General features: G+C 40.7%; 1 long non-coding RNA gene across 1 annotated transcript; it reads right to left on the bottom strand.

The window, feature by feature from the left end:
- Positions 1 to 2,354: 2,354 nt before the first annotated feature.
- Positions 2,355 to 15,851, bottom strand: LOC120407370. Its single transcript, XR_005599923.1, has 3 exons — positions 15,795 to 15,851; positions 3,319 to 3,398; positions 2,355 to 2,473 (listed from the first exon to the last, which is right to left on the bottom strand). It is a non-coding gene; the product is annotated as an uncharacterized LOC120407370 (long non-coding RNA).
- Between the last annotated feature and the right edge of the window lie 11,598 nt (positions 15,852 to 27,449).

Below are 27,449 nucleotides of genomic sequence, written 5' to 3'. Positions count from 1 at the left end.
TGAATGACTGAATGACATAATACTCCCTACCTCCCCCAATGTCCATCACTAAGTCTGATAACTGTCAAGTGTCCGTCGCAAAACATGGTGGTGCTTAGCCCTGACCCATTCTTCAGGGGAACAAGGAGTCCAGGGCAGCCTGGGGGGTTTGTGAGGGGCCTGGCGCTGGCAGGAGCAAGTGACATGGCCCCAGCCTGCTCTGCTCCACCCCACCGGCTCCCAGAGTTTACCAGGGGCGGGGGTTTGGGGGAAGGGGTAGAGTGGGGGTGGGGGGGGAAGAGGTGGGGGGGGCGTGCTGGGGGCGGGTTGCTCACTGGTGCTAAGCCCCCAGGCTTCCCTGGACCCTGTGCCCACTGAAGCACAAGGCTCCCCAAAGCACAGGTCCAGGGCGGTTGCCCTGATCTGTCCTATGGATGGGATGGCTCTGCTTGTGCACCACCAAAAGTTCTACAAACCTGCTGCCCCTGGTTGGATAGGGGGTGGGGTTCCAGGGTGGTGGTTGGGGCGGGAGTCTCTGGAGGGGGCAGTCTGGGAGCAGGGGTGCTGGATAGGTGTGGGAGTCCCGGGGGTCTGTCAGGGGGCGGGGGAGTGGATATGGGGTGGGGCCTTCCCTATCCGGCCCTCCATATAATTTTGCAACCCCGATGTGACCCTCAGGCCAGAAAGTTTGCCCACCCCTGCCCTAATGTTAAAAAAAAATGTGGCTTTGCATTTTAATGTAATCACATGATACACTCTATATAGCAAGCCCGCATTTGCTCACAGCATGCATCCCCACTACTGCGGCGCCGCATTACCATTGGTCTTCCCCTCCCCCTCTGATTACTATTCTAGAAAATTCTTTCACCTATATAAACGGCTGCATCAGGCGTGCCCAGCACAGTGTCTATAATGTTCATCTTTGTCGCATGGACTCTACTGAAATAGCATAACAAGCCGCCCGTGGCTTTACGTTTTAATTCCATCGTATTATACCCCCTTTTAATTTTAGAATATGTATCGGTTTGTTGTTAAGATAAGAAAAGAAGCAGACAAACTGAATTATAATGAATGTGCTGATAGTAGTGCAAATACCTCGGACTCCTCGGTTAAGAACTTACATGAAGATAATGCCTCCACCAGTTCCAGTGCATGCAATAAACTGAGTAATGACCAACAGAAACAGACTTTATCTCTTAGTTCAGATCAGTGTAGTTCCTGTTCAAAGCCATCAAACATTCCATCTGATGACCCGGTCTGTGATATTCCAAAAAATAGATTAGAACGCCGGTCTCAATTATCTAGAGGTCCTTATCAGCCTAGATTGAGCATGTTTCCTAGAAGTAAAATAAGGAATAAACAAAGAAGTTTTCAGTCCGATTGGTATGAAAAATATAGGTGGTTAGAATATAGCCCATCAAAGGATGCAACATTTTGCTTTTACTGTTGTTTCTTCTCCTCTAATGATGCAGCAAACAAAGGTCACACTGATCCAGCATTTATTGATAAGGGATTCAGAAACTGGCATAGGGCTAACCAATTTTTAAAAAATCACCAACTGTCAAAATCTCATATGTTGATCTGTTCTTCATGGTCAAGTTTTAATGAAGGGAAACCTATTGATATATTGTTGGAGAAGGGCAAGCAGGCTTCTCTGTCTAAACAAGAAGAAGAACGGTGCCATAACCAAAGTGTAATGGAGCGACTGATTGACATTGTTCTGTGTTTGGCGAAAGGTGGGAGACCATTCAGGGGTCACAATGAAAAATCTGACAGTTTTGAGGAAGGTCTATTTCTAAATCTTGTCAATATGCTCCAAAAATATGATCCCGTAATGGCACAGCATGTGCAACAATCTCCTCGAAACGCTACCTATCTGAGTAATCACATCCAAAATGATTTAAATTGTGGCCTTGCACAACATTGTGCAACAAAAGATTGTGTCTTCGCTAAATGGAAAAATGGTCTCAATAATTGCCGACGACACTACTGACTGTGGACACCATGAACAGATGTCCGTTGTGGTGTGGTATTTTGACAATGAAAAAATAGTCCAGTTGAACATTTTGTGTCTGTTCAGAGACTATTAACAGTTGATGCTCAGTCTATTTTGACCAGTTAAATAATGTCCTCGGCATTCTTAAAATTTACTGGTCATCAGTGATGTCTGTCTGTTTTAATGGCACATCTACTATATCTGGATGTACTGTGGGAGTTCAAATGAAATGTAAAGAAAGAAACAGTGAAATACTCTATGCACACTGCTATGCACATTGTTTGAACCTTGTCCTAGTAGATGCATGCACTTCAAGTAAACAAAACAGAATTGTCTTTGATTTTTTTGCTATTATTCAGACTCTTTATACCTTCATGGAGGGGATTCCAGTGCGACATGCAGTAATGGAGAAGCTTTCACAAGAAGTAGGATCCCAGTTGAAGACTTTGAAGTCACTGTCAAACACAAGATGGGCATGCAGAGCAGAAGCAGTGGCTGCTGTAAAACAAAATTACTCCATCATTTTACAAGGTTTACGAGAGATTATTGAAACAACTCACCTTGATGATGCTAAAATAAAAGCCAGGGCCTTACCCATGAACTAAATTAATTCAAGTTCATCTTTTCCCTTCACATGATGCACCCTATTCTCCAGATGGTGGTAAAAGTGAGTAAGGCTCTTCAAGCTCCAGATCTCAATTTACTTACTGCAATGACAGGGGTGAAAAGCTTGAGTAACTCTATGGCTGCGATGAGAAGTGGCTCAGAATATTTTCAATCTATTTTCAATGACAGTCTGAAAATGTGTGTGGAGAATGATATATTGGTTCCCCCAGTTAAGAAAAGAAAAACATCCACTCGTACTGATGATGCATTTGAGTCCCAGCATCACTTTGATACAAAAGAGGAGCAGGAGAGTATAACTTCATTTTACCCACTCCTAGACTCAATGATTACCGGCATTGACCAGCAATTTGAACAGGAGACTTGTAAAATTGTGACTGCAATGGGAAAACTGCTGAGCTTAGACATTGGCAGAGATGATATGAGAATCATTGCCAACAAATTTAAAGCGTCCTTGGATGAGTTGGAAGGTGAAGTCGGATTGCTTCGTGGTTATGACGGATCTGTTCCTAAAGGTAGCACTACAAACACCACCAGAGAGTGGCTTGATTGGCTAAAGGAATCGTATCAGTCTTCCATGTTTCAGGCCTTTTACAAATCTATTCAATGCTTTGCAGTCTTACCTGTTACAAGCTGTTCATGTGAAAGAACCTTTTCTAAACTAGCACATGTAAAAAACAAACTAAGAAGTACAATGTCCCAACAGCGCCTCGACTCACTCATGATTTTGTACATTGAACAAGAATTGGCTTCGTCAGTTAATTCCAATGATGTGATTGAGGAATTAAGTCCATAACACCTGGTGAGCAAGAGAGAGAGAGAGAGAGAGAGGTCAAAATAGTGTCTGGAGTCTCAATCTCCACCTAGTCTCCGTACAAAATGCATAGACAGAGGTGTCCTCTCCCAGGTATGTGTGTTACAAATAGCTTTGGTGGGCTGACATGAAGAGGGAAGCCTAAGGACATAAGGTGGTAACAGTTTTACTGAGATGGCAGTTTTTATTTGTCAGTAGAACTGGTTGAGAAAAAGGACAATTTGTGAAAAACTTCAGCAAAATTTGTTTTGTGTGTGTGTGAAAATAATTCAAAATTTGATATTTTCCAACCAGTTCTATTTGTCATATTCAGCAGTAGTCTTTACATAGAAATAGGTAAGGAACATCTTTATACACTATATGTATATATTACTTTAACCTAGATGCTATCAAAGTTTAAAGAGTGGCTCAGCAATATACATATTCAAGCAATAAGAAATTGCCATTGCTTATTATATTGGCATTAATGGCAGTTAAGATTGCCATTGGAAGGGGTTTAAATGTGTTATTCAGTTTGTCGTGCAAATTGATGGGTGTTACAGTATTTTCTGGTTTTAGACCTATTTTAAGATTGTTATGAGAAAGGATTAGTCTTTCTCACTTGTCACAATTTTTGTTATAAGGATGAGCTATCGCATTTTTTAATGCCTGATCTATTTTTGTTCTCATATTTTCTCATTCCCCTGACAAAGACCATAGTGAGTGCCCAAAATGGCTCAGAATTAATCCATTGCCCTGACAGAGATTGTAGAATGATTAATTTTTAAATGATTGTGGAACAACAGGATAGTTTACTATTTTGAGCTGGCTTGATTACTCTATAAGAAAGGATAATAGAAAACTGTGTAATACTTTCACAAATGGGGCTGAAAAGATATTTACATTTTTGGGCCATTCAATATTTTAGGTGTACACAGCTTATTTCCTTCCAAAAAAAGGGTTTAGATTCTTTGAAGAATCATTATCCACCACTAAAAAGTGGACACGAGTTTAGAAAAATTAGCAAAGCTGTAATCCTTTAAAAATAATATAGAGTGTGATTAGGGATAAAGGTAGAATAAGTCAGATTTCTGAGCACTCTACTGTTAGTAGAACATTGTTGAGAAAAGTACAAACATTACTATGTGTTTTCTCTACAACTGAAGTCTGGTAACTTACCAGGTTGATGCTAAAAAGGGAGACAGGAAGTTTTAGATTCAAGAAGCAAGCTATTGAATTTTTAGCAAAGCAGTCAAAGATCCCAGTTTAGCAACACAGGAACTGCCAGGCTGAATCATATCCAAATTCCATCTTGTCTCCAACAATGGCCAGCACTAGATGCATCAGAAGGTGTAAGAATGCTGCAGTAGGATCTGCAGTTTTCCATGATTGGAGTCAGCTTAAAAGGATTTTGTCTGAAAAAGTTATAAACAACTACAAAAAAAGACACTTAAAATGATATTTAGTAACCTGAGGATGAAGGAAAAGTTTATATTCTTATCAATTATGTACTTTGGTCTGGATCCTAAAAATAAATATATCTGAGCACCAATGTATGCCCACATAGCACTCTTTGCAGGATAGGGACTTTTATAAGCTAGAAAAATGGCTGAAGATGTAAACTTCAAACTTGACTTGTTTTGTAATTTTAGGATCTGTTCTCTGTGTATTTTTAATGTACTTCAAGGCCACATAACTGCAGGGGTTTAAAACATTTTCCTGGGCCACAACTAATATTGTAGTCAAAAGTGAAAAGTGATTTTGGGTGCCTGAACTTATGAATGCTCACTTTAAGACACCTTTAAAGGAAGTTGATTTTTTTGATGGTTTCTAGCATCAACCAAAAAATGATTAGTTATACCATGTGCTGATAACACACTTCCATTCCACAATTATTTGGGGAGGATAGCAGCAGCTCCTAAAGTTAGATATTTTAAAATCGACAGATCCAAATAATATGCGTCCAAGTGTTTCAAAAGAACTGGCTGGGGAGCTTGCTGGACCATTGATTTTCAGTAAGTCTTGGAACCAGTGGCACAATATTCCATAGGGCAAGGTGGGAGTTGCCCCCTAAGACATTTCATCAGTCTATATGCTCCATTATGTCTTCTACTGTTTGCCCACTCAACCCCCGCAACTTTTGCACAATGTTGCAGGACATATAATGCTTATATTCTAACAGTGTGGGACACCCTCCCCTAAATGTTTCTGAAATTATTGTTCCCTGCATGAAACACCAGGAAAGTTCTACAACAATGTTTCCCAAACTTGAGATGCTGCTTATGTAGGGAAAGCCCCTGGCGGGCCGGGCCGGTTTGTTTACCTGCCACGTCCACAGGTCCAGCCGATCGCTGCTCCCACTGGCCATAGTTCGCTGCTTCAGGACAATGGGAGCTGCTGGAAGCGGCGCAGGCCGAGGGACGTATTGGCCGCTGCTGGGGACAGGTGTTTGTACCTGATGGTATGGGCCCTTTTGAGGGCCTGAAATACCAATTGCACTTCCTCCTCTCTCTACTGTGGAATATCAGAGCTAATTTTAATTCGATTAGGAGTCTAGTTACAGGCTGCTGAGCTGAATTCACTTTGGGCCAATGGTGCACCAGCACTGAGGCTCCCCTACTACAAGCTGAAATCACTAAAGAGCTAAAATTGCTGAGAACTGAAATCTCTGAGTGTTGCGGGGGAGGGGTCTGAAGATATGTTGTTGAGCAGCTGGTGGAGCAGAACAGTTTGCGGGATGACTGGAGTGGCTCGGGGGACAGCTGGTGGAGCAGAGCAGTTTGCGGGATGACTGGAGTGGCTCGGGGGACAGCTGGTGGAGCAGAGCAGTTTGTGGAATGGCTGGAGCAGCTCACGGGACAGTTGGAGGAGTGGAACAGCTGGCGGAGTGGCTCACAGTGAAGGCTGCAGCAGAACCCCATGAAAAGGCGGGGTAGTTGGCCTCAGATCACGTAAGGTGCCCCTTAACACTGCTGTGCCCCCCCCAGGATGGGAGGTAAAACTCTGCAGATAAACTTTTGAACTCTGGGCTGCACTGACCAGGGACAGGGCAACTTTTGGGTTGTTGAACTTTTGGGTGATTTTTTGTGTTGCTGGACTTAAGACCCTGAGAGGAAAAGGATACTGCCAAACTTACTTTGGGTGGGGGGGGTCTTTTGCTCATGGTTTGTGATGAATCCTGTTTGGGGTGTTCCCCCAACATACTGCCACATTCTTTCCCTCCTTTATTAAAAAGATTTTGTTACACTCAGGGTCTGTGCTTGCAAGAGGGGAAGTATTGCCTCCTAGAGGCGCCTAGGGGGTGGTATGTAATTGTTCCAGGTCACTGGGTGGGGGCTCAAGCTGGTTTTGCATTGTGTTATTGAAACAGAACCCCTAGATACTGAACCCGACCCTCGTGCTGCCAACTCAGATGGGCAGAAGGGTCACACTACATTATTTAACCTTTTTATAACTGACCTAGAAGAAAACAAACTCATTACTGATGAAGTTTGCAAATGACACAAAAATTGGGGGAGTGGTAAATAATGAAGAGAACAGGCCACTGATTCAGAGCAATCTTGATTGATTGATAAACTGGGTGAAAACAAACAGTGTGTGTGTTTTAATATGGCTACATGTAAATGAATACATCTAGGAACAAATAATACAGGCCCTATTACAAAATGGGGGACCCTATCCTGAGAAGCGGTGACTGTAAAAAATATTTTGGGGTTGTGGTTGATAATCAGCTGAACATGAACTTCCAGTGTGAAATGGTGACCAAAAAGCCTAATGTGATTCTTGGATGCATAAACAAGGAAATATCAAGTAGAAATAGAAAGGTTATTTTACCTCTGTATTTGGCACTGGTTTTCCCATTGCTCCAGATGTCCTATTATCAAACTTATATTTCCCTTGATGCAGATTAAGCCAATAACTTCTTGCTCTAACTTCAGTGTACATGAAGAACAATTGATCATCACCCTCTTCATAACAGCTCTTAACATATTTGAACACTGTTACAAAGTCTCATTTCAGTCACCTTTTTTTAAAACTAAACAGGTCCATTTTTTTTAACCTGACCTGTGAAGAAAGATTTCTAAACCTTTTAAACATTTTTGTTGCTCTCCTTTGGATTCTGTCTAGTTTGTTCATATCTTTCTTAGTGTGGTGCCAGGAACTGGACACAGTGCTCCAGTGGAGACCTCACCAGTGCTGAGTAGAGTTGGACAATTACCTCTTTGTATCTTATGGACAGGTCTCTTGCATACCTAAATTATTGATACCAAGTAGAGAATTGGTACCGACAAAGTATCCAAGAATATGGTAGCCAAAGCTGACAGTACCACTGATGGAAAGCACACTAACATAGGCACCAATGGAATACCAAGGGTACTGAATGTGTAGGTGCCATTAGCAAGATTGAGCCTGATGGTACCAGACTGGGATGCTTATGCTTGCCCTCCTTTTCCCTGGTAAAGGATGTCAAAGCCCTGTCAGAGCCATGTCTCTTCCGTCAAGCTCCAGGGCTTTCCAGTTTTGCCAGGACCAGAGAAAGAGTCCTTCAATTCAGCAGTACTGAGCCAAGAAGTTGAGGCTTCAGAAACAGTAGATCTTGATGGGGACCTGTTTTTTTCAGAGCATGTGTCTTTAGATGAGTGTCCATAGTCCTGTTTTTGGGAACCCTCTGAGAAGACTCAATGACCTTCCCCTTCTTAGGGGAAGCCTGCACCAAGGTGGGAGGAGCACTGGATCTGTCTGGAGACAGATGTATGGGGGAATGGGGGAGTCAGCGTCTTCTGACCTGACTCTGGTCAAAGTGAATGCTCCATCATTAACAGTTTGAGCTTAATCTTGCTGTTCTTCCTTGCGTGTGATTTGAGGGCTATGCAGAAATTGCACTTCTGGGAGCTGTGGGTCTCCTCCAAACATGGACACTCTTAGAGTGACTGTCACTCACAGGTATAGTATCTCAGCAGCAGAGGCAGCATTTGAAGCCTGGTGAGCCAGGCATGTCCTGCCAGGAAGACAAGCCACCCCAAGAAAAAAAGAGGGGAGGTGGAAAAACAAAATAAAACTATTCTGTCTCTACTAACACTTAATAAGTAATTATAACTACTACAAACACCCAAATATACTGACAAAACTTGACTAGAAGAAGAATACAAAATAGCTGAAACATGCTCAAGGTGGGCATGCTAGTTCTCTGTCTCAGGCTGAGCTGGTAGAGAAGAAACTAAGGGCTATTCACCTGTACATCCTTATATAACATCAGTGGATAGCATGCACAGGCTGAACAGGCACTGCTAGGGGGAAAATCTCTGATTAAGGGCTTGAGAGGTGCATGTGTACCTGAAGTGGAGTACCCATAGGGACACTACTCAAGACATTATATTAAATGAGTGCCAGACTTCATTTATTCAAACAAGCTTTAACAGAATGTATTTTTTCCATCAACTGTGAAGAACTCATCCAGCAAGATACTTGAGCACATGATTAACTTGAAGCACATGACTATTCCCATTGAAATACTTTGCTGGATATGGACCTTAATGCAGATTGGTTTTGATTAATGAAGAAAGAAGGCATGGAATCTCCACATCACTGGAATGCTGTGCTGAGATTCTGTCAAATTAATCTTGATTATTCTTTGCTAAATTTCCTCAGAGTTGTTTTATTATATAATAGATCTTTGCAATATTTAGTATCTAGCTGTTAGCACCTATTTTGGTTACTAGATTTCCCCAGAGATGGTAGAGAAAAATGCTGATCTCAATAACCAATTTTTACTACTGATCTGAATATGTATATTTATGTTTAATAAACTTGTCTTTAATTGTATTTTTCAAGCTTCAGATAGGGTTCTGCAAAAGACACTAAAATGGGATTAATATTTTGGTTCAATAACTGTTGCTGAATGTGAATAAATGTGATAAGTCTGATCTAAACTTTTGATTTATTGATTGATTTGATTTACTAGAGAGACTTGTGTTGAACTGAAAGGATAAGTAATCACTCCAGTCTATTTTTATGTCTAGTTCTATGACCCATGTTATGCAGGAAGTCAGACTAGATAATCATAATGATCCTCCTGACCTTAAAAATCTTTGTAGCCATAATCTAAATATTTGATTTATTGAAGCTTATTTGATTAGTTTAAGAAGCAACTGTATACAATCCAGTGCAGAGAAATGAAACACAAGGCTAGATTTTGCCACTCTTACTCCCATTGAGCACAACTTTCCTCCATGAGTAGCTTCATTGACTGCATAGAGTAAGGTACTGTTCAGTATGATAATGTTCCCTGTTTCAGAAACCATTTTAGAAAATGACTGGTATCTAATCATATAGGGTCAGACTGTGATCTGTTTTTCAGAAGCACATGGAATGGTGGATGGAAGGACCACACAAAACTTCTTCTATCCTTGCATGGCCCTTACAAGGGCAGATCACAACAACAGTCCCTGTGAACAGGGCCCACTTTGTTCTTGCTTCCTCCAGGGAGCAAGTTGCCAGAAATGGGAGAGGTGCCTTAGAAGAAACAATAACTCCTGGAGTTGCTTGGTGTACAGAAGGCTTCCCATCCATAAGGATTGTACAATTCTGCACCAGGTGCAAAGGTCCCAGCCAATGGGCACTGCTGGCTGAAAGATTCCAATCTCTGGTCCATGCACCACAAGAGTGGAATACATAAAGAATCACATGAAGAAGAATCAGAATTTAGTTAACAATGATATTAATAATGCAATAATCCAGAAAATAATTCAGTTGATTCTTCCATATTTCTGTTGGTTTTTGCAAAAGGAAAATAATTTAAATTTTAAAATAGTGTGGATGGAGTCCTGCAGATATCAGCAAAGTAGATGTTTCTAGAGGTTTTTTTAATTTTGTAAAATATGTGAACAATTACATTTTGGGGCTCTTTGGAATATTGAGAGCAATTATCTCATTTCCTGGCAAAGATTATATGCTACCACAGCTACCTACTGCTATATAATTGATTACCTCTTAATGCTTTCTAATAATAATAATACCTAGCTTTTATATAGCACTTTTCAATAGGAAATCTCAAAGCACTTTACAGAGAATAGTGTCATTATCTTCAGTTCAAAGATAAGGAAACTATAGCACATAGAGGGGAAGTGACCTGCCCATAGCCACACAGCAAGCCAGTGCCTGAACCAATAGTGCCTAGGTCTGAGAACCAGTGTAGTGCTCTGTTCACTAGCATAGTCATTAAAGTTGCTCTTAAGACTGAATATGTTATGTTGCAAGAGACGATCAATATACTGTTGGCATAGACAAGAAAAAGGCCTTTTCTGAGACAATACATTCTGCACTATTACATCCAGAGTAACAGGCATGGTAATATACATGACTTCTATTGTAGATAAGGCGGAAAGAAATCATCTTGATCATTAATCTGAACTTTCTGCATAACACAAATCATGGGATCTTACACAAACATTTCTTCAAGCACGTATCTTCTGTTCAAGCTGTAGCATTCCTTTTACAAAGACATCTAATCTTGCTTTAAAGACTTCAAATGATGGAGAATCTACCATATCCTTAAGTAGATTGTTCCAATGGTTAATTATCCTCACTGTTAAATATTTTACCTTATTTCTAATTGCAATTTGTCTAACTTTAGCTTCCAACCATTGGAATGGAAGATGAAAGGAGGTTTCATAACAGACCAGCTTTTATATAGTCAACTGTCTTAATAAAGATGAATAATTCTCAACAAAATTACCACTGATAATAGCTACAAAATTCCAGAATGACTATAGATCCTTCGCTGTGTTCAGTAATGGTCAGGTGATTCAGATTTCAGTTTTGGCTAAGTTAATGCTTACATTATCCCCAGAGACAATGTGCCACATGTATTTTATGGATACATGGCAGAACTGGAACCTTTCCAGGGAAAAGGCCTGAAAAGGAGTGAATTGAAGAGTTTTATGAACTGTTTTTTGTATATCATACCTATTACTCTGGGCTGTGAAATCTGCAGCCTGATTTGTATTGTTCTCCAAGTCTGTCAGGATTATCCTACTCTGAGTGGCAGATCACTGAAGCCTGTTTAAGTTTTGAATTCAAAAGCTATATTTATGGTGCAAAATCCTGTATTTGCATACACAAATCAGGTAATTGAGCATGTTCGTACTTATTAGAAACAGGTTTTTGTAGCCATATAGACACAAATTTTCAGGCATGGCTACAGCATATGTGCAAGGCTGTACTTTTATCTATAAGAGGAGAGAGGATTCCATGACAATCTAGTAAAAGTAGTAAAAGATCTACATGCTGTGCATAGAAATTCATAGCTTTGAGCTCACTGATAACTTTTTAATCTCTTGCATCCGACGAAGTGGGTATTCACCCACAAAAGCTCATGCTCCAAAACGTCTGTTAGTCTATAAGGTGCCACAGGATTCTTTGCTGTTTTTAATCTCTGGTTCTTTGGGGAATATTTTTGTGAAGAGGAGTAACAAAAAGATACTACTCTTTCTGGTATAACTTTAGGACTTGCATTAACTCTCCCCCTTGCCACTGATGAATCCAAAGCATGCATGATCATTTACATCAGGGATCGGCAACCTTTGGCACATGGCCCATCAGGGAAATGCGCTGGAGGGCCAGGATGCTTTGTTTACCTGCAGCGTCTGCAGGTTCAGCCAATCACAACTGTCACTGGCCACAGTTTGCCGTTCCAGGCCCTCGACCCGTGCCACTTCCCACAGCCCCCATTAGCCTGGAATGGCGAACCCCGGCCAGTGGGAACTGCGATCAGCCGAACCTGCGGACACTGCAGGCAAACAAACTGTCCTGGCCCACCAACAGATTTCCCTGATGGGCCGCATGCCAAAGGTTGCCGATCCCTAATTTACATGTTTATTTTTAATTGAATCTACCAGTTTCAGACTCTCCATTTTTGATTCTCCAAAATTTCTTTGGAAACTGATTTTCCTAACAACCCAACTGAGTTAGGAGCCTAAGTCACATTTTCAAAAGTCACTGGGGCTTGCCTGCACACAGAAGTCACACTCATTTAACTTAAATCAGTTTAACTAAACTACTTGAAGATAGTGTGACATTCATTTATGGGATCTCTTATAAGAGTTTAAAACTGGTTATAGTAGTTGAGCTTATACCCTCGGGTTTAAGCCAACATAAAAGAGTGTGTGTGGGTGTAGATCACACTCTAGGCACATAGGAGCACAATTGGGTGGATCTTTATTGGTGAAAATTGTCATAACTCCATTGAAGTCAGTTCTATCTACAGTAGCTGAGTATTTACAAGAACTGAACTTAGGCTTCTAAATCCCTTTTTAACACGGGTCTCTAGTTCCTAAATTGCTTTGGCACATTTGATATTTTTACTCAGTGCCATTGATCTTTTTACAGGCATAGTATCATAAATAAGTTCCAATACACGCAATACTGACATTATTTGACAAAAGTCAAAGAAACTCCCAACCCCTTTGAATTTCTAATGATTAGAGTCAGTGCCTATGATCTGATGCAGAATAATACCTAGGCAAAACCTGCCCTCATTTTCTAGTTAACAGCTATATTAATAGGACATTCCTATTACAAGGAGGGATATGATAGGAGTGGATTTGTTTAGAATGAATAGTCTATGCTAAAAATCCACCTTAAAATTATGAGATGGCAAAAGCCATATTACTGCTCACTTGCATTAGAGTGTAATAAACAGCTTGTTGCTGACCTGAAGATGGTATGTCTTATTTGAGAACCTATTTAAATTCTAAATATAATAGAGTGTATTGATTTCATAATTACAGCCGACAGTTGAAAAAAAATCAGTTGACAGAACAGCAAATGTTTGCTTCTTCATACTGAGCTCAAGGTCTTACTAGTCACCGTTATATATTATAAAGCCATTCTTCATTCTCATCTCTACAGTATTTCTGTACCTACAACCTTCACATTATGTTTTCTGCAGATGTAGAGGACCAAAGATAAAAGTGGAGCAATTGTAAGCAGTTTAATGCTGCTATGTAGTGTGGCTGATATGGTCTATCTTAAAGAAAACATATTTTACCTAGACCTTTAGATCTTGAATGGTTTTTTAGGACTAACAAGTACATTCTCTCTCTTTCAAAAATCCCTCCACATTTATGTCTGGAAAAACACTTATCCTTATTTTTATTTATTTATTTATTTATTTTTAACACAATTCATATTAAGGGACATCTGTTAGAAGGCACATATATTTTAATCGCACAACAGAAGAAATGTTACAATGTTCAGTAGGAATTTTTAACATTTCCTTTTGTTACTCAAAAGTTATTAAGAAAGGAAAATAAAATTCTTTATTTCCTTCCCTGAACCTATTCTGTTGCACATGAGGTCAGACTCATTAGATGGATTTATCACACTATCTATTTACACAAGATGTGTGTTTTCCATATTTAATGGCCACTATAGTTGACATTTTATTCCTGACTTTAGTACATAAGTGAATACACAATTTGTATTAGAAAATAAATATTTGAACAGAAGCTGTGCAAACTTGGAAATATCCAAGTTCAGAGAGAGGTCAGATTTTCATCAGAAAGTGAATCTCTCTGCATCTAATTCGTGCTCATATTCAGACTGAACAAAATCTGCATTTTATTAAGACTTTTTAATCAAATTGGTGGAAAAAGATTTATTTTACTTTTATAAATATTATCTTTTCCCATTTCGTTCAATGTTATCTAATATCTGCTATTCAAACTGTCCAATGGCTATAGCCTGATTTCTTCACCATCTATTACAAACCCAAACATAACTACCTGAATTAGTCATATCTAGACAATTCACTGCAGTAGAGTTGGACTGAGTTTTGAAAGCTCTCAGAAGCAAGCATTTGCAAGTTAGTTGCCAAGTATATTGTAAGGTCAGCTTTGATGGACTGGTGATTAACTGTCTTTGCTATGACCTTTTAAGTCAGGTAAACCATTTGGGAATGAAAATGAGGCATCTTCAACCATTCAAGTTTTTAAATCAGATTCATTTTATATTTTACAGAAAAAATGCAGTGTTGCCACAGGCTACACCATTGAAAGGACCTTCTGCTTTGTTTGGGTTTTTTTGCTTTTGTTTTAATTTTTTTTACTGTAAACATTATGCAATAGGACATATCTTCAGGTATGACCTCATGTAAGACATATTATATATATATATATAGAAAGAGAGAGAGAGAGAGTTCTATCTCATAGAACTAGAAGAGACCCTGAAAGGTCATTGAGTTCAGCCCCCTGCCTTCACTAGCAGAACCAAGTACTGATTTTGCCCCAGAACTCTAAGTGACCCCCTCAAGGACTGAACTTACAGCCCTGGGTTTAGCAGGCCAATGCTCAAACCACTGAGCTATCCCTCCCTCCTCAGTAATTTAACTTTTGAATTGTTTTCCTTGGGTGGGTTTAATTTTGAATATTTTCCAAATGTTGTTAATCAAAAGCTGGGTGAAAACTCTATAATTTAATTCAGATACTAAAATAGGGTGTCCAGATAGCAAGTGTGAAAAATCAGAATGGGGCTGGGGTGTAATATGTGCCCATATAAAAAAAAAGCCCCAAATATTGAGACTGTCCCCATAAAATCAAGACATCTGGTCACCCTATACTACAATGAGGAGTGAGGCATTAATATTTAGAGAGATGAAATAATTAATAATATGTTTCAGCCATAAATATACAGTGCACTTTGTAAACCATATATAGATGTTGTGCTTATAGTCAGCATAGCCTTCCAGGAAAATCACCCAACGTAGACTTCATTTGGAAGGCTTTTTGCTAAAATTCTCTCTTACACAGTTGGAGGGAACGATTTCACTGATTTTTATAGTGAAGAAAGGAAGCTGACTTTTTAATGGCAATTTTAACTTGGGTCCAAACTAAGGTCCCGATCCTACAGTTGGATCCACACAGGTTGACTCCTACATTATGCACATTTAGTGCCTTTCCTGTAGCAGCTGTTAGAGCTAGGATAGTGAACTAGTTGGACAACTAGTCTAATATCTTATGATAGAATCAGAGGGGTAGCCGTGTTTGCTGCTTTTACAGATGCAGACTAAGAGTCCTGTGGCACCTTATAGACTAACAGACGTATTGGAGCATGAGCTTTCATGGGTGAATACCTGCATCTGATGAAGTGGGTATTCATCCACGAAAGCTCATGCTCCAATACGTCTGTTAGTCTATAAGGTGCCACAGGACTTTTTGCTGTATCTTATGATAGTAATCCCTGCATTAGAGTATTTTCCATTCTTTTTAGTCTTCCAGGCTGAGCAAATATTTGCCCCACTATAGGGAACTTTGTGTGGGGAAAAAATGGAGCATGTAACAGGACTCCTAAGTCCTACAGTAATACTAACACCTAATTAAAATAATTATTATAATAAATAATTACCCGCTGTCAAGTCTGGAAAATCTCATTTTCAGAAGTCATCAGAGTCTTCTCAAACACCTTAGAAACAAAGGAAATGTATAAGTATTAAATATCGAAACATGCAACACAAGTTGAGTTAATCAGGCTATAACAGGCAGAGTTTTTTGACAGCCTTGTGAATTAATTTGTTTTACACTATTCTTGTTATTTTGCAGTTTCTATGGGTATGACAATGGTGTATGCCATTTTCTTTCTTTATCAGAAGAAAGGATATACTGAGTGGTATTTTCTGCCATTATAATACTATCTTATAGTTATATAGTTCCTTTCAGCCGTAATTACTATACTAAAACTCAGAATCATGCTGTTATTAGACTCTCCACTTTACTAACTGTCCCCGTCACCCCAGAAGACAGTCAATAAAACATCTGAGGTAGATAAAGCTTTATGTAAAAGTGTGATTATTTTTCCTTTGTCATCACAGATTTCACAATATAACATTATATTGGAGAGTCCTGAAAATATATAAAGCATTACAGGCTAATGTAATAATCTATGTAAAAATTCAACACATATAGAAATTCAATATACTAATTACTTAATATGTAAAACTAGCAGACGAAGAACTCTGGGCCAGCTGGCTCTACTGTTCAGAGCTATGAGATTATGTCTTTTCATAAAAGAAAGAACTGATTCATTCTTTAGTTCAACTATCTGTAACTCAACTGACAATAAACTTTCACACCCAAATAATCAACCAGGCAAGACCAAACAAAATTAAACAATCTAATAGAATTCAAAGCTTTAAATTCCCCGTCACCATCTTAATAACTGAAATGAAGTCATAAAAAGAAGCAAAAGTGTGAAATAATCCTTTATATGGGCAGGAAAATAACAGTTCTCCTGTTACCCCAGAAACCTGCAAAATATTCAATACCAGACCCAAATATAGTCTTTACAAACGAGAATCTAGATAAAGTGCTGCTTGGGAGACGTTTAAAAAATTCAGAAAACTCCTAAACTATAATATCACAGTTGATACAATATGCCTACATGAAAGATAATTTGCAACTGATTATTGGACAACATTTTAAACATAGCTCCCGCCAAAATTGTTCATGTACAGGAATATGGGCCAACAGCAAGATTTGATCTAGGACCTTCATTATTACAGTACAGGACCTAACTCAAAGCTGAGTGGAAAACTCTCCCAATGACTTCAAAGGATAGTGGCTCAGAACCTAGGTGCATTCGCTAGGAGCAATAGAAGGTAGCTATTCTTTTTGGAGCAGCCACAGACTATGACTTGTAACACAATGAAGAATGGGTTATATATGCATCTACTGTACCCACAAATTCCACATACAGATGTGAAGATGGACATTTGTGCACATATCAGCTAATTATATGCATGTAAAGTGAGTCTTTTGCTTATGAAATTAGTCAGTTTGTATGGACTTCTGTCTAAGCATGTGAATGTGAGTTGAGCTCAGCCAATGGATAAATGTCTTTAAAAACAAACAAACAAACAAAAACCTGAGGAGTGTCTACTAATTTTAGGGTCTCACATTTGCATCTCACCTTTCAAAAGGCAATATACTCTACTTTTTGTTGTTTGAGTTGAACAATTCACCAAAAACTAGTTTTTTGATGGTTTGAATGTTGTTTTCTGGAGAGGTCACTTAAATGACTGTATTTCAGTTGTGGGTTAAGAAAATAAGCATACATATATATTTCTACTCCAACAATAAGGTTGAAATGTCAGGTAACTGAAGGCTCTCATCTAACAGACAAAGACATAAAAAGTTAGTAAAGTTCAAAATGAAAATAAGTTGCAAAATGTTAACAGTTAGGTTAATTAACCATTGGAACAGATTACAAATGGTAGATTCACCATCACATGGTGTCTTTGAATCATGATTAAATCTCTTTCTAAAAAAAAAATACACTCTAGTTCCATCAGACGGTTATTAGGCCAAGCACAGGAATCAATGGCTGAAATTATATACCCCATGTTATTCTGGCCTTTACATCTAATGGACTACCAAACTGATAGAGATTTTGGTAAGCCAAGGGCCCTCACTGGCCAAAGCCTAGGCATCAGCTGAGAACTAACAAACTCACAGTTGGAAGCCAGGCAATTCGCTTGTGTATTAGTATAGATCAAAATGATTGTTAAATGTATAAGAATGTATTTGGTGTTTAAACTTCATGAAAAGTAATGGGATGGTGCATGGTGCATGCATTGTTTTCACGTTTCTCTATTCTGTTATAGTGTACTAGCAAACATTTTTATTGTATGTATCCCTATAACTAATGAGAAATAAGCCTTATATAATGAAAATGAAAATCTTTAACAGGCAAGTGCTAATTGTTGCTCATTTCAAAACAAGTAATCATTGTGTGCGATGATCGGAGATCAAACACACCAGTTGTGCTCCTCTCTCTGAATCAGCAAAGAAAGAGCCCACATGGGTAGTGAACCTGTCAACTTGTTTCTTCGCAGGAAGAAGCAATACGCATGTACACAGAGGAAAAATCTTCATCTCTGGACTGTTTGGATTCTAACGGGACAGGATAACTGAACAAGACTGAGATTCCCAGAGCTATTCTGGGTAGCCCTATGAGACTTCTAGGAAACAGTCAGATTATTACATCTCTACTACCATTTGGAATTACAGACTGTGATTCACCTACATACATATATTTTACCTTGTTTAACCTCTCAATAACTCTCTTTCTTTTTTTTGTAGCTAATTAACCTTAGTATGCTTACTATGGAATTGGCTACCACTGTTGTCTTTGGTGTGAGATCTAGAATGCAAATCGACCTGGGTGAGTGACTGGTCTCTTGGAACTGGGTGTAGCCCAGAATATTTTGTGATTTTTGGTGTAAATGGCCATTATCACATATTCCAGCTCACCTGGGTGGCAAGATAGATGGGAGTGTTTAAGGGGACTGTCTGTGTCTCCATTATAACAGTACTACAGTACTTTAGGAATTAACATTTGGTACTGGTTGGTGAAATCTAATTATAGAACATATCACCAGGTTGGGGTGTCTGCCCTGCTTTTGACAGTTTGCCATGAGGTAGGCACTCATGGTCATGAGCAACTCCAGACAGCACGACCCTGACTGTCAGCCATTTTTCACCCTAGCTTGCACACCATAATTTTTGCTAACGATTTATATGAATAAAAATAAAACCAATTTTTGCCACACATTTTCACCTTTCCCTGTACAGAAAAAAAGTGGAGTACAAAAGAGAAACCCTTTGGTTCGTGGGTTCTTAGACTATAGGACGCCATATTTGATTTAGGATTATTTTAAAAGGTTTCTAGTGAGGTTCTCCGCAATATGTGTTTGCTTGGGATCAGTTCTCCACTGTTTCTATTGCCACAGTGATAGAAAAGGAGGTTTGGAGATGGTTGTCTTGTCAGTGAGTATGGTAGAAAAATTCTCCTCACTTCCACTGGTTTTACACAAGTATAATTCCACTGACTTCGTCACTATTATTTCTAATATACACAGGTGTAAATGTGAGGCCAATCAGGCCAAAAGAGTCCAGTATTGGCTTGCATATTGAGCTAAAAGTATAAGCCAAATCCTGGCCCCACTGAAGTCAATGGGAGTGTTGACAGTGACTACAGTAGGACTAAGATTTGGTTCTATAATTCTAAAAAATGGTTAAACTTGCAAAAGACAGGAAATCCTTAGGTAAGCTTTCTGTTTAATACCATCCAAAAATTCAGAGACAGATCCTCAACTGGTGTATACTGGGGGTAGAGCCCCAGCTTGTTTCCCAGTGGCTTTAATGAAGATATGACCATCTGAGGAGCTCCACACGTGGTTGTGGTTATTGATACAGTAGTACAGACATATACATAATTCCTACACCTCTGCAATAAGTAGTCAAACTAGGGAGTTCACATCACATCAGTACTTAGACAGTCCTTGATCCATGGATCATTGGCATGACAAAGCATAACAACTCTTTTGTTGTTAAGGCCTGTGCCAATCCAATACATACTATTAAGGATACATCATTTGTGAATTATTGTTGCATTAGACTGTGATGGCGTCTTTGGAACTCTGATGCTCTATATGTGAGTGGTAATATGCATGTTTTAAGAATAACAGTAGAGAGTCTGGAAATTGCTCTAAAATCTATATCTATATATTTATAGATATCTATCTATATCTCTATCTATCTCTATCTATCTATATAACTGAATATACAGTAGCTGCTTTTGAATCTATTTCTACAATTATAAAATAAATAACCAGAATTTCTAGCTCACTATCTGGTCTACAAACGTTTAATATATAAGATCAACAATTTTTCAGTACTGCAATTTGAATGCACAAAGGATCCATGTTTCTGTCCTATAACCTAACAGCAAACCTCTTTTAAACAGTTCTGATAAACTTAAAAATATATATTATACATTTGGGGGGTTGAGCATGTGTATGCTCTTTTTTTCACCTCAAGCACAATTCATGGTTGCGTTATAAATTCAAAAAACTGGTTACAGTGAAAATGCAGAGACCCTTTTTTACAGACACTGGTGGACACTATTATAATACATACAAATGGACACAAATCAAACATCAAGCATTATAACATTGAAAAACCAGTCAGAGAACACTTCAATCTTCCTGGACACTCAATAACAGACTTAAAAGTGGCAATTCTTCAACAAACACATTTCTAAAACAGACTCTAACGAGAAACTGCAGAACTGGAATTAATTTGCAAACTGGACACCATCAAATTAGGCCTGAATAAAGACTGGGAGTGGATGGGTCACTACAGAAACTAATTTCCCCATACTAATTTCCTCTTACTGTTACTCACATCTTCTTGTCAACTGTTTGAAATGGGCCACTCTGATTACATTGCCTTCATTACAGCTACAAAAGTGATTTTTCCTCCCTTGGTATTCTACTGTTGAGAATAGCCCACTTCCACTTTAATTGAATTGTCTCATTAGCACTGACCCCCCACCACCACTTGGTAAGGCAACTCCCATCTTTTCATGTACTGTGTATATATATCTGTCTACTGAGTTTTCCACTCCATGCATCTGATGAAGTAGGTTTTAGCCCACGACAGCTTATGCCCAAATAAATTTGTTAGTCTTTAAGGGTACGTCTTCACTACCCGCCATATTGGCGGGTAGCAATCGATTTCTCGGAGTTCGATATATCGCGGCTCATCTAGACGCGATATATAGAACTCTGAACGCGCTCCCGTCAACTCCGGGACTCCACCACCGCGAATGGCAGTGGCGGAGTCGACGGGGGAGCCGCGGACGTCAATCCCGCGCCATGAGGATAGGTAAGTAATTTGAACTAAGGTACTTCGACTTCAGCTACGCTATTTGCGTAGCTGAAGTTGCGTACCTTAGATCGAAACCCCCCCCCAGTGTAGACCAGGCTTAAGGGTATGTCTACACTACCATAGTAGTTCGATTCTACTTAAATCAAATTTGTGGAACCGATATTACAAAGTCGAACGTGTGTATCCACACTAAGGACAGTAATTCGACTTTGTGAGTCCACACTATCGGGGCAAGCATCGACATTAGAAGCGGTGCACAGTGGGCAGCTATCCCACAGTTTCCACAGTCCCCGCTGCCCATTGGAATTCTGGGTCGAGACCCCGATGCCTGCTGGGGGAAAAATGTGTCGAGGCTGGTTTTGGGTAACTGTCGTCATTCAACCGTCACTCCCGCTCTCCCTCCCTGAAAGCGCTGGCGGGCAATCAGTTCACGCACTTTTCTGGTGAGTGACAGCGTGGTCGCCACAGCACTGCAAGCATGGAGCCCGCTGCGATCATCGCTGAACTTATGGCCGTTGTCAACTCCTCACACCTTATCGTCCACCGTTTTCACAGTCAGAGGCTGAGAAATCAGGCGAGGAGGCTACGGCAGCGCGGTGAGGACATGAAGTCTGAGAGTGGCACAGACCTCTCACAAAGCACGGGACCCCGCACCATGGACATCATGGTGGCAATGGGTCATGTTCATGCTGTGGAACGGCGATTCTGGGCCCGGGAAACAAGCACGGACTGGTGGGACCGCATAGTGCTGCAGGTCTGGGATGAATCACAGTGGCTGCAAAACTTTAGGATGCGTAAGGGAACGTTCCTTGAACTGTGTGAGTTGCTGTCCCCTGACCTGAAGCGCAAGGACACCCGGATGCGAGCAGCCCTGGCTGTGCAGAAGCGAGTGGCCATAGCCCTCTGGAAACTTGCAACGCCAGACAGCTACTGGTCAGTAGCGAACCACTTTGGCGTGGGCAAATCTACTGTGGGGGTTGCTGTGATGCAAGTAGCCAACGCAATCGTTGAGCTACTGCTCTCAAAGGTAGTGACCCTGGGAAACGTTCAGGTCATCATAGATGGCTTCGCCGCAATGGGATTCCCAAACTGCGGTGGGGCTATAGATGGAACTCACAGCCCTATCCTGGGACCGGACCACCAGGCCAGCCAGTATATTAACAGAAAGGTCTACTTTTCAATGGTGCTGCAAGCACTGGTGGACCATAGGGGACGTTTTACCAACATCAACGTCGGATGGCTGGGCAAGGTTCATGACGCGCGTGTTTTCATGAACTCTGCTCTGTTTAGATGCCTGCAGGAAGGTATTTTCTTCCCGGACCACAAAATAACTGTTGGGGATGTGGAGATGCCTATAGTGATCCTCGGGGACCCAGCCTACCCACTAATGCCCTGGCTCATGAAACCCTATACAGGCGCCATGGACAGTGACAAAGAACTCTTCAACTACCGGCTGAGCAAGTGCAGAATGGTGGTGGAGTGTGCTTTTGGACGTCTCAAAGGGAGATGGAGAAGCTTACTGACTCACTCAGATCTCAGTGAAACCAATATCCCCATAGTTATTGCAGCTTGCTGTGTGCTCCACAATCTCTATGAGAGCAAGGGGGAGACCTTTATGGCGGGATGGGAGGTTGAGGCAAATAGCCTGGCTGCTGATTACGCCCAGCCAGACAGCCGTGCGATAAGAAGAGCCCAGCGGGAAGCGCTGTGCATCCGGGAGGCTTTGAAAGCTAGGTTTCTCAGTGAGCAGGGTAACCTGTGACTATTAAGTTTGTTCCCCCCCTTCCAACACACGTTTAAAAATAAAATACATGGAACATTGTTAATTAACACCGTTTTCTTTATTACTGATTTCGCGGTAAAGGGTTGAAACTGGGACACAGATTGTGGTGGGTAGGGTGTGTAGTGATGTAAAGATCGCTTCTAAACTCGAGGAATGACCCCCTTCAAACACAGTCTCCTCTAAAACAACATGACGGAAACAGTAATTAACAGAAAAGTATTTTTTTATTATCAACTAGACAGTTAGGGGATGAAACTGGGATGGGGGCTTGGGTGAGGCGGGAAGGAAAGGACTTATCAAAATTTTGGGAATGAGAGCCTTCTTGTACTTGAGCACTCTGCAGGGGTGGAGTGACAGTTTTCACGGCCCCTGCCGCCCCTCCTTCTTGGTACTTTGGGTGAGGGGGGTATGGGACTTTGTGGCGGGGGAGGACGGTTAGAGATAGACTGCAGTGGGGCTCTGTCCTCCTGCCTGCGGTCCTGCAGAACATCCACAAGGCGCCGGAGTGTGTCCGTTTGCTCCCTCATTAGTCCAAGCAGCGTTTGAGTCGCCTGCTGGTCTTCCTGCCGCCACCTGTCCTCCCGTTCGCAGTGTGAGTGCTGGTACTGCAACATGTTCTCCCTCCACTGGGTCTGCTGGGCCGCCTCGGCTCGGGAGCAGCCCATAAGTTCTGAGAACATCTCGTCCCGTGTCCTTTTCTTTCGCCGCCTAATCTGCGCCAGCCTCTGTGAGGGGGATGCCGGGGTAGGTCGGGAGACAGTCGCAGCTGTGTGATGGGAAAAAGGGAGTGAATTCCTTACAAAGATACATTTTTGCGAACAATGAACATAGTCTAGTCTGTCTCTGTGAACAAGACCATGCACAGCACCTATCTCATGTGCACTCAGGACAAGTTCGAATTTTCGGCCTTCGCATTCAGTGCCTGGGGTCTTGCAGTGGAGATCAGACAAGCGGGGCAGGACAGCAGAATTTGTGTAGCAGGCAGACATGGTAAGCCGTAGACTTTTGGCTGCTTAAAACTTAATTTATAGCAGTGCCCTCCTTTCACAGTCAAAGCAATGCTCCTAGCATTGGCCAGTTCCTGCTGCCGGCAATCCGGAAAGCATGAACTCTGCCCCTGTCCAACCCCCTCGCGGATGTCCCCGGGAAAGATCCCTGTATGCTGCCCCTGTCCCGCCTCCACCGTGTGGCTGTAAACCGCTGGTTACAGTTATGTAAAGGAACAGGCAAGCAGTCCCAATACTAACATTCCCCTAATTCAAAGCAGGCCACCATGAGCGAAATCACCCTGATGAGGATAAGTGACACAGATAAAGACCGCATGCTGCGTGAAAGCCAGCAAAAACCAGGGCCCTATGCCACCATGCTCTGCGAGGCAATGATACCCGAGTACCTGATGATAGCCTGGCGCGGAAAAGTGTGCTACCACGGAGGACACAATAAGGCCGCTCTCCCCAGGAACCTCATGCAGAGGCTTTTCAATTACCTCCAGAAGAGCTTCGTGGAGATCTCCCATGAGGATTTCTGTTCTATCCCCGTACATATTTACCTTCTTTTCCAATGTTAATATTCCTCTTCTGTTAAAAATAAATGTTTACATGTTTAAAGCACTTACCGACTGATCCTTCCCCTGATTCAGGGTCTGGGTTAATGGCTGGGGAGGGTTGGTAGAGGATCTCCGTGAGGGCGATGAAGAGATCCTGGCTGTCGGGGAAATCAGCATTGTAAGCGCTGTCGACTGCCTTGTCCTCCTCATCTCCTTCCTCATCTTCCCCGTCCGTGAACATCTCCAAGGAACCGGCCGTCGACACTATCCCATCCTCAGAGTCCACGGTCAGTGGTGGGGTAGTGGTGGCGGCCGCACCTAGAATGGAATGCAGTGCCTCGTAGAAGCGGCATGTCTGGGGCTGGGATCCGGAGCGTCCGTTTGCCGCTTTGGTCTTCTGGTAGCCTTGTCTCGGGTCCTTGATTTTCACGCGGCACTGCGTTGCATCCCAGCTATATCCTCTCTCTGTAATGGCTTTGGAGATCTTCTCATAGATCTTCGCATTCCGTTTTTTGGAGCGCAGCTCCGAAAGCACAGACTCATCGCCCCACACAGCGATCAGATCCAAGACTTCCTGATCAGTCCATGCTGGGGCCCTCTTTCTATTCTGAGATTACATGGACACCTCTGCTGGAGAGCTCTGCATCGTTGCCAGTGCTGCTGAGCTCGCCATGATGTCCAAACAGGAAATGAGATTCAAACTGGCCAGACAGGAAAAGGAATTCAAATTTTCACAGGGCTTTTCATGTGTGGCTGATCAGAGCATCTGAGCTCGGTCTGCTGTCCAGAGCGTCAACAGAGTGGTGCACTGTGGGATAGCTCCCGGAGCTATTAGCGTCGAATTCCATCCACACCTACCCTAATTCGACATGGCCATGTCGAATTTAGCGCTACTCCCCTCGTCGGGGAGGAGTACAGAAATCGAACTAAAGAGACCTGTATGTCGAACTAAATAGCTTCGTTGTGTGGATGGGTGCAGGGTTAATTCAATTTAACGCTGCTAAATTCGACATAACCTCCTAGTGTAGACCAGGCCTAAGGTGCCACAAGTACTCCTCATTGTATTTACTATAATGCTGTTTTTCATTTACTATATTCCATCAGCTTGCCAGAGCTTGATTCTTAGTGTCATTCATTGAACTCAATACATTAGATGTAAACACATTTAAAACACAATTCACAGAAGATCAGAAGGGAAAAATCTATTTCTTTACAGTAGTTGTGCTATTTTATAGTATAACTTTTTCAAAATGGAAGCTTTTATGTAAACTAACTGAGCACGTTACCAAAAAGGCTGTGAATTAGGAGGTGTTTTGGTTTTTTTAAATTTATTCTCTTGATGTATATTTATGTGATATAATGAGCTTCTAAGGCAAATGTTTTGTAACATGAAATGATACTACCCTTTTAGAAATGTACAGTTAACAGTTGTGCTTCAAAGTCAAAAAGATTATTTTCTCCCTGACTTAGTGGGGCATGGGGAAAGTCAAGTTTTAATTGGCTATATTTTATGTAACTCTTCCTTCATGCCAATTCTTGGTACAGTAAGATTTATGTAAACGGGTCAATGTTGTATTGATCTTAGTTGATTTTCAGATAGATCTGATTTGGGTTAGAATTAATGGAGAGAGTCCACAAAGAGAGGAGATTGTCCGGATAAACTGCATTACTAGTCACTGTAGGATGGCAATGAAAATAATAATAATTAGTACTTTGCAGTTTTACTGTGCTTTTCATCCAATGATTTCTTAGTGTGTTACAAACAGAGCTGGCTCAAATTTTTGGCACAAAAAATTTTCCATTCTAAAAATTTAGTTTTGTCCAAACTGTTTTTTTATGCCAGAAAGTGTCAAATTCAATTTCTTTTTTCCCTCTGATTAGAAAATTTGAATTAAAAATAATAATTTTGAATTGAATTTTTGAAAAAAAATGTTTTCATGTTTCATTTTGAAATGAAATTCTTTTAGTTTTGAATTTTACCCTTTTGTCTTTTTACTTTTAATGTCTTTTCATTTCATCCTCCCTACCTTTTTCACTGGAAAATGGAGGACAAGGGAAGAGTGTACCTGAAAGCAAAGTCCTCCCTCCCCCTCCACACACACTTTTCATCTTTGTCTTATAGTTATCAAACCAGAAAACATTGTAAAACATCAAATGTGAAAAATAAATACCTCGCCCACTTACATTTTTTTAAAAACCTTTCCTCTCACTCTCGCCCCCTCAATGGAAAAAAAGAGAAAAGAAATCAATAAACCAAAATGGAAAGCAAATTATCCTGTTTGTTTTTTTGTGTGTTACTACAAAAATTCCTGTGGGAAAATCTGAAAATTTTGACAATTTCAAAATGGAATTTTTTCTGTAGGAAAAAATTCAGGTTTTGAACTAAGTCTAGTTAAAAAATAAAATTGTAAACTGAGCCTCAAAATGCTCCCGTAAGACACTATTCCAGTATTTACAGATGAGCCTGTTGGGAAAAGAGAAGCTATTTGAATTGCCTAAGACCTCACATCAAGTCAATTGCAGAGCTAGGAACAGGACTCTGGAATCCCGGGTGGCAATTTGCAAAGCAACCTTGGGTAGAGCTGTGCAACTAATCAATTTTTTTATTTGGACACCAAACTGGAAAAAAAATTGAGTTATTTGACCAAACTGAACCAGAGTCTGATACTAATCTATGGCTAGACCAAAGCTGAAGTGGAAAACTACTGCCTGAGCAATTATAGTTATATTTATACTGATGCTTCAGTGGTAGTTTTTCCATATAAGGAATGGAATTGTACACGAGTGGGAACCTGGCTCTTACAAATACATGTATATACCACAATAAGTAAATTATTTTATTGTTGTACCTACAGTTTGACAGGATAAAGTGTGCTGTGCAACTGAGATAAGTAGCTAGTAGTGACATATATTTTCTCAGAGTGGTTTGTATTCATGCTAAGTTGTATAACTATGAATTGTTTCCATGTTTTCCCAGAATGCTTTTATTTTATTTATTTATG

This window comes from Mauremys reevesii, linkage group 6, assembly GCF_016161935.1.
Source record: "Mauremys reevesii isolate NIE-2019 linkage group 6, ASM1616193v1, whole genome shotgun sequence".
NCBI lineage: Eukaryota > Metazoa > Chordata > Testudines > Geoemydidae > Mauremys > Mauremys reevesii.
Note: the sequence above shows the minus strand (reverse complement) of the source record. Positions and strands in the feature narration are given on the sequence as shown.